The 8,938-nt window shown below is 39.1% G+C and overlaps 1 non-coding gene across 1 annotated transcript; it reads right to left on the reverse strand.

Annotated features, from left to right (window-relative positions):
• Positions 1-1,769: 1,769 nt before the first annotated feature.
• On the reverse strand, positions 1,770-1,931 carry LOC111756436 (U1 spliceosomal RNA). Its single transcript, XR_002790932.1, has one exon. It is a non-coding gene; the product is annotated as a U1 spliceosomal RNA (small nuclear RNA).
• Between the last annotated feature and the right edge of the window lie 7,007 nt (positions 1,932-8,938).

The following is an 8,938-nucleotide window of genomic DNA, read 5'->3' on the forward strand; positions in this document are numbered from 1 at the left end:
GATGAGTCCATGGGGTTCCTTCTCCAGCCTTATGGAGGGGTAAAAGAGGGGTTGGTGGGAAAGAAGTGGAGTTGGGAGAGGAGGGTCCCAGGATGGAAGCCTTAGAAGAAGGGCACCTGCTACAGGTGTGTCAGGAGGTTTGGGAGAGGTAGCTTGTGACTGTAACAATGGCATATGATTTGGGCTGGCAGGAGGGGACCCACTTAGGGGGGTCCAGATAGACAACTTGGTCAGGGTGGCCAGGTGTCCTGAAGATGACCTGACAGACCTGTTGACACAAAGAGAGGTTAAAAGATACTTCCAGAGGCCAAGAGACCCCAAAAGTGGGCAGAGCTTTCCTGGTAAACTGGTTCACCATAAGAAGAGGCTCTCTGATGAAATTCCTGAAAATGGTTAAGAACAAGTTGCAGGAGTGACAAAGAAGCAGAAACAGACTGACCCATGACACAAATAGTGTGCCCTAGTTTAGTGTGTCACTAAGCCGATGACACACAAGATTAACAAGACAAAACACAAAGTTAACAAGACAAAGATTGAAACTAGTAGACTGACACCAGGAGCTATTTCAACCTATAAGTCAACAAACCCCAGTCAATGTCTTGGTCTGGGGACAAGTCCTGGAGACTCTAATGTTGGGTCCAATATCTCTAAGGACTCCCAAGGGGTGCCTACCAAACTGAGACAGTCTAACCAGTAAGGATCCAGACAGTTCACTCTGAATTAGTGTTCAGGATTTTGGATTCTCTTCCTTGGGGCAAACAATGTCTCCTGGCAGTCCCGCTAAGCAATAATCACTTAAAAGAAACACTTAGATCTTGTAAATCCCTAAATAGGGATCCCAGATGAGCCCCCAAATGAGATGGATTCATAATCAATATAGGAATCCAAGCAGCCAAACTGACAAATTTTGGAATTTGTTAGCTGAGTTCAGTGACCACCCACATAGACTCCTGTTTTAGTCAGACCAAGGGTCCCCAAACTGGAGAGTTACAGTTTTTAAAGCAGAAAACCCCAAGCAAAACATCCTGTTGGGAACAATTTAGCTAAAATCTTACATTAATTTTGTTGACAACTGTGTCCTGCTTCATTGTTGAACAGGCTAATTTTTTCTTATGGATGCAGCTTATTCTGCTTTTCTCATAATGTACCCTGAGTAATTTTTCACTCTTCTAGGTCAAATACAGGGCAATAAGTTATGCCAAGCTACAACAAGAATACCATACATATTAAAAATGCTCTCTAGATTTCTAAATTTGGAGAAAAAGCCTGTGAAAAAGTTTTATTTTACTCTCAGATTCTAGCAGTGGTAAGAAAATCACAGTCTTTAAAAAAAAAAAAAAGAGGATGACTATTGCATAATGAGAGCTTTACATTCTACCTGCTATGTGTGGAACATTAAAACAAAAATACTGAGTGTTGTTATTACCCTAATTCTTCTCAACCACAATCACCAGATGCACTTGATTTTACCATGTGCTTAGGTAACCCCTCTCCCCCCACACTGCTGTTCTTCACATTTCTCTTTGCTTTGGAAGAATCCAACAATTATCCTCCAAGTCCTGTTCTGTTTTTAACTTCCTTTTTTTTTTTTGGTCTTTCTCATTTTTATTGGTACCAGGGATCGAACTCATGACTGCCTGCTTGCAAGGCAGGAACTTATGCCACTGAGCTAAATCCCCAGCCCTTTAACTTCCATTTTTTATGTCAATAAGGTCACCAGGCAAATAGTGTAAGTTTATGTATTTATTTATTCATTGTCTTTTTTTAACCAAAAGAAAGCACAAATGCAGTCCCCCACTACCATAAATTATGCAGTACATTTCTCACATTTAGGGAAATCACAGGGATCAGCACACCCACAATGCAATGAATGAAGCTTGCCCTGGGAAACCACCTTCATGATCATGGTAACTGCCCTGCCAGGTAAGTATCATGTATTTATTTTTACTTCTGTAAGAATTCCTTATTACATGTTGAGATATGTTATCATATTTAAATATAAATTATTAAAATCACCATATTGATTTCCATGGAGAGGACATATCAGTTAGTATAAATTCAAGTCCTCAATATGTCAGTGTCTCCTGGGGAAATCCACTCATTTTCATGAACTGATCCACCCATGGGTTACCAGACTGCATCTGTGGTACAGCCGAGAGGCTGCTCCTCTTTTCCATGGCACCATTTTGCATTCACAGTGAGGGTGCATAGGGATCAGCTGTTGTCATTTCCTTCAGTCTGCTTGGCCCTGTTGTGTAGGAGGAGTTATACGGAATGGGAGGCCTTGTGGAGACAGCTTGCCTCAGGCTCATCCTGGCTAATTTCTTTGAGCAATCAGCAGTTTCTGGGAAGAAGGTGTTTAACGCCTCTATTCTCACAGAACTGTGTTTTCTAGAAGCCAACCTAGATACCAATTCTAATGTGTTGGCCATCTCACAAAGGCATTTACTGATTAACTTTCCAATTCCTACAACACATTTTAAACTCTTTCTTCCATACATGATCACCTTAGTGTCCAGAATTAAGATCTACCTTTGATCCACAAATCAAAGTCCAATCATAGGAAACATTTTTTGAGGAAACAGAATTTTCAACTGAAAACACTGAATTTGATTGGCGAGGGAAGGTTCCTACTGTTTAATAATATGCTAAAAGTGAAAGAAAGAGGCTTTGTTTGGGTGTTTCAGAAAGTGAAGGAAATGATCACTTACAATGTGCCTTATTTTGGCAATGATTCTTTAATACATAGAAAAGTAAGATAATTTTTTATATCTTTATAACCACAAGATGGCACCAACTTTCCATTGTAAAAGTTTGACACTTGCTTTTCATGTTTTAGAATTTTTTCAAGATTACAAACTGTTGCATGAGGTTTGGTTACTACCTTCACTCGAAAGTGGTCTCACAGACTAAAAGGAGACTCAGTGCATTAAATAAAATCCACAGGATGTGTAATACTTGTAGTTTGCATTGCTTGTATCTTTGGCACCAGTGTGGAGGAAGTCTCTAATGGGTAAGGTGGAATAATTAGTAATTTTGTTCATAAATAAGATATAGTTTCAATCTCAAAGCCACATTATGGGTAATTTTATGAGGCTTCTCTTGAGCAACCTCATCAGATTTATTTTATTACTTGTGAAAAGGAAAAATCTACATGACTATTGTTCATGAGCCTGCTGACAAAGAGCAATAAGTACTTTGGATGTGTGTCTTTGTGCTTCAGGGTCAGGCTCTATGTCTTTTCTTTGATACATGATTTATATTGCATTTGTGAGTTTTGACAGCAACACCAATAACTGAAGTAGGTCTTCTTGATTATTTTAAAAATGAAATTTTAAATTGGTAAAATACCTATAAAATGGAGTTTAGCTAAACGTTGACCACGTTTTCTGTGATGTGGGCTTTAAAATGACGTGAAACTGTGAAATCCTGCTGTGTCCTGCTGAGACTTTACCCCGTGCTGAATTTGGGCCTGAACATGAGGAAGTGGCCTTTCCTTTGGTGCCTCCTCCTGTATTGTTTCCTGGTGGACTCTGATGGTTGAGTTACCAGGTGCCCAGTTCTTCACATAATCCCTGTGTGTTCACAACTCTTCAACACGCTCTTCTGTAACTCATCTTTCCTGAACACCGTTCTGTTTGTAATTTAAGGTCTTGGTGTTACCTACTGAAATTTCAGGGCTTTGATTGCAAGAATGATTTCCCAGAATAATACCGATCAATTCTATGTATTTGATGACATAGTAAATATTGAGGATGTTTGTTTTAAACCTGAGGACAATAAAAATGGCAAAGTGTCAAGAATAGAATAGGACAGTTGGAAGTTGGGGGATCTAGAATTCTAGTTTGCAGTGTGGTAGTGACTAATTAATGAAAAAAACATAGGATTGTGGTGATTAGATGTTTATGGTTTTCTTGATGATGTTTAAAAAGTTTTGACCTTGAGTAGATTCCTATGATTTGCATCCAATGTGTTTTGCACAGTTAAAGAGCAAATATTCCAGATAAAGGCTTAGGTTATAGTGCTAGAACAGTAAAATAGCTAAACAAGAAACAATTATGTCACTGAAAGTGCTTCATATAAAGAAAACAGGAGGTTGTTCGAGAATATTGAGAGAGTTTGTAGTTACAACAGGGGGAAGTGGGAATGGAATACTGTATTCAGAGAAAATTTTCTCAGTGTGACTTTTAAACTGGTGGCTCAAGGAGAAGAATGAGCCAGCCATGGGAAAGTCTAGGAGGAGGACATTCTGAAACTACAGAAGAGTGGATCACATCTGTTCCTTGTGGTACCCTTAATATCTCAGGTGACCGGGAAGCAAAGTCTGGGATAACCATCACTGTAATCAGTTTTATTTTTATGATGTGTCAAAATGGAAAGGCATAAATAGTGCCTACACATTTTAGATCCTTCATAAATAAGTATTATTTCCCTTCTTTATTTCTTTATTTTTATATTAAAGAGAACAAAACCAAGCAAAATAAAACAGAATAAAGCAAATCAAAACAAACCAGTGTAAGTGACACAGGATTTCAAAACAATATGAAATCAACAATACTTACCATAATGCTTCTTGTTGTCTTCAAAACAGCTGCAAATACCTTTAGACACAGTAAAAAAAGCAAATAAAACAGAACAGAATAGAAGCAATAAAAACAATGAATGCAATACAGGACTTCAGAACAAGACAATAGTAAATCCAAAATGGCCACCATAATAAATCTTGTTATCTTTGAAATAGCTGCCCATGTCATTGGATATAATAAAACCAAACAAAACCAAACAGAATAAAAACCCAATGCAACAAAACAATAAAAATGTACAGGACTTCAAAACAAGATGATAAGGAATTCACAATGGCCATCAACCTTTAGAAGGAGATGCCACATAGATGCTACGTTGCATATTGTTGTCCTCTGAAGAGATGATCAGACCACCAGCTTTAGACCTGCAAAGTCAGTGAAACACTAAACACTCAGTAGCTATCATTACAGCTTGTGTTTCTCTGGACCGGCTCACTTATGGGGAGTGTGGGGGTTCGGCTCTTCTTGTTTCCCAGCCTGCATGCCAGAAGGGGCTGGCACTGGGCTCTTCCTCCAGCATCCCGTGCATGGCACTGATTTGCAGGAAGGGCTTGCTTCTTGTTGAGTTTTTGTTCTCTTCCCCAAACTCCCCTTATTTCTCTTCTTACTAAGGCTTCCTATACTTCTTTGATGTTCTTTCTTAATGAGAAGGAATTGCATGCTGTGTCTAATATTTACATATTATTCAAACATAAAATTTTCTTACTGCTTTGTCTCTTTATTTAATCTTCTTTTTTGTTGTTGTTGTTGTCTTTTTGAGACAGGGTCTTGCTATGCAGTTCAAGCTGGGCTTAAGCTCACTTTGTAGCTCAGGCTGGTCTTGAACTTGCAACGATCCTCCTGCCTCAGCCTCATGAGTGCTGGGATTACAGGCATGAGCCACCACACTAGGCTTAATCTTCTTTCTTGTCAGTAAAAATTTTACCAAAGATATTTATATTTTTCTAAATTCTTGTTTGCCTAAATAGAACAACTTTTATAAAGTTCTATTCGTAATCAACACGACATACTCCAGTCTCTTACCATGCCAGATATCTTACTTTAACACTGAGACAATGTCTGGCATTAGAAGTCTTTTAAATACTTAATTGTGCATTATAGCAAGTACGCTAACAAGAATTTGGTTAAATATGTATTTTTCAATGTCTTATTTTTGGTATGGATGCAAAGTAGGTATTTGAAAGTTAGTTCCTTCTCCGAATATGTATGCCTTATTCATGAATCGTCTTCCTCCAACCTCCTGGGCTCAGTTTAGAGTCACACGAAGACAAAATGTAGGCTTGATCTATGGAGCATATAAGACATTCTCTCTTAAAAATGTTTAGTTTTCAGTATATGTTTCTCTTATTCTTAAGTCTAATCAATTTAGGATAGGAAATTCAGATGTCTTCTTAATGATTAGTATACCTTTATGAAACTCATTATCAACACTGATTTTAACAGAGTATTTCTGAGAGTCTTAGAAGGATGTTGGTCTTTACCTGGGACTGTAGATAAAAGAAAAAAATAAAGTAAGTGGACAAGAGTAAGGTAAGAACTTTTTATTTAAAAAGTTATTTGACAGAACATTTATTTAAAATTGAGCAATGATATTCTAATAGCAAGGAAAATTACTTATTAAAACATGGCAAGGAAAAAGAAATAAATGGCAATAGTTGTATATCTTACCAAATTCCAGCAAAGGGTGAATCAAGAGTGTCCCTAGGGGCTGGGGATTTAGCTCAGCGGCATAAATGCCTGCCTTGCAAGTAGGCAGTCATGAGTTTGATCCCTGGTACCGGGAAAAAGGAAAAAGACAAAAAAAAAGAGCGTCCCTAAAGGAGCTGAATTATTAGCTCCATTTCAAGACAGTCGTTGACCTGGGGAGAGGTAGGGAATAAGGGGGAGGAAAGGAGAAGAGGGGAGGAGGGGTAAGAAAGGCAGAAAGGGGAGAGTCTGTGAGGGAGACAGAAGCTGGTGCGTGTGGTGCAGAGTGAAGACACAGTGGTTACCAACAGCAGCGGGTAGACATGTGGAAAGAACGTAAAGTGAGCTTCCAGTACCAACATTTGCCCAAGAAATGCAGAAAAAGCTCCATGTCTTCCTGTTTTCCTCACTGTTAGGAAGACATGAAGGTTGGAGTACCTAATCATGCAGGCTGTTTTTTAGTTATCATGCATAAGTGGATATGCCACGCAAATATGCCACTTCGCAGGATAGGATCCTACAGGCCAAAATAAAAGAAGGGAAAGAAGAAATAGGTGGGGCTCCTCATGGAGATCCGGAACGTGACAGCCTAGTAGTAGAAAGTCATTAGACGGTTTGTAATTCCGTGTGCAGTATTAATATGGGGGTGTGGTAGGCAAAAAGCTGAGGTTAGATGTCAAAAGGAGAAGGCAGAAGGGACTTGGAAGCAGATACTGCAAGCTAGAGCTTCGCAAGCTTCAGTGAATCAGTTGACGGGAGACCAGGCTGAAATGCGCATTCCAATTCTTCAGGGATAGGCTCTGCCATTTCTAGTGAGTTCTCAGGTGATGCTGATGTGGGTCCCTGGATCATACTCTCTGCAGCCTGGGCAGAGTTCAGGTTAGAGAAATCCAGGGAAAGAGCCCCAAGACAAAACAGGGTCAAAGGAAAGCATATATTTTGATTTTATTTTTGAGCATGTTCCTAGTCAGAAGGAGTAAGGAGATGAAATGAAAATATCAGGTAATTCTAAAATACAACCGCAAAATTAAAAGGAAATAATGGTGGGAATAATTCTTTGAAAAGAATATGAAATGGGAAAAAAGACCTCATAGCTAGCGATTACTTCTGAAAAGAATGGGGGTTATTTAGAAAAAAGAAGGAAGGAAAAAGTTGAAGTTAAAAAGAAAAAGTTAGACAGTTTTGGAATTAGTGATAAGTTCACTTGAGAGCTCACTTCAAGGAGCTTCACTTACTTGTATTTTAGCCAAACACTAAATTATTGCTGTGCCGCAGGTTGTTGGCAGCAGAGGGATGCTAGCGTTGGAGAAAAGGTGCCCACTCATTTCTTCCGTCCACAATTACTGGGCACAAAAGATAAATATCATGTGTAGAGGATCACGTCTTTGGCAAATAATGATAATTTGAGATATTCCTTTTCTATATATATCTCTTCTATTTTTTTCCTTCATGATTGCTCTGGCTAATGCTTTGAGTATTATGTTGAACACCAGTGGTGTAGGGGACACCTTTGTCTTGTCTGTTTGTTTATTTGAGACAGGGTCTCGCTGTGTAATTCAGCTGCTCCTAAACTGCACTACGCAGTCGGACCTGAAACTCTAGGGTTTCGACTTCTCAAAAATCATTTTGTGGCAAAGATTTGATTTTTGTTTCATTCTTTTTCTGAAACAATCTAACAGTGTACATTTTTTGCTTGGTTCTTGTTTTTCTAGAAGAGGTCTGGCTGTGCAGTTTGGGCTGGCCTTGAGCTTGCTCTCCAGGTTGGGCTGGCCTCCAACTCCTGGCAATCCTCATCCTGCTTCAGCCTCCCCAGTGCTGGGTTGCAGAAGTGCCCACCATGCCGGGTTAGGGATACCTTTTAACCATTTGTATCCTTCCACTAACCAAACCACACAGGCATTCCAAAGAGAATTAAAAGAAAGTAATTTTGTTTAGACTACCATTTGACATGAATTTCAGAATGAGTGCTAAGATTTTCAGAATTTTGGGACTAGGTGTGAAAACCAGATCTAAAATTGGCCTGATCAGACACAACTGAGCTTCTTTATTTCACAGCTCTGCATTCACAAGTATTAGACATAACTGTGTGTGATGTAACTTCAAAATGTAGCTTCCAAGGCCAAATATTATTCCGTCTTTTCCATCTTGGTCAGCTTCCCATTACTCTGGCCACGTACCTGAAATAACTGAGGTGGAAGAGTTTATTTTGGTTCAGGGCAGGGAGTTCAAGTCTAGGCTAGGCAATAGAGCAAGACCCCGCCTGTTTAAAAAACAAAAGAAAAAGATTTAATTTTAAGATATGCTATCTGTTGATTCTCCATCTCACTGACCTCCCTGTTATTTTTGGATGCACTTGGTTCATCTGAGAAATGGGACATTTAAACAAAACACCTAAATGGGTTCCCTCAGTGTAGGAAAATGTCAAACAGGGAAACTACAAAATAAATGCAAGCAACTTAAAATAATTCCTGTGGTTCATTTCACATCTCACTGTTAATGAGCAGAGCTTGTTCCTCCAGGGACCCAGGTGTGTACACTTATTCATTTAAAGAGACTTTCTTCCATACTGGACGCTGATAATTTTACAGCCTACATATTCTGGAAACATCGCTCCTATCTGTACTTGGCTCTGTTGCGTGTCTGTTTCTCCTGTGCCCCTCACGTTCACC

Source organism: Cavia porcellus, unplaced genomic scaffold (genome assembly GCF_034190915.1).
Source record: "Cavia porcellus strain 051 isolate PalLab524CR breed Dunkin Hartley unplaced genomic scaffold, mCavPor4.1 scaffold_7, whole genome shotgun sequence".
NCBI classification, from domain to species: domain Eukaryota; kingdom Metazoa; phylum Chordata; class Mammalia; order Rodentia; family Caviidae; genus Cavia; species Cavia porcellus.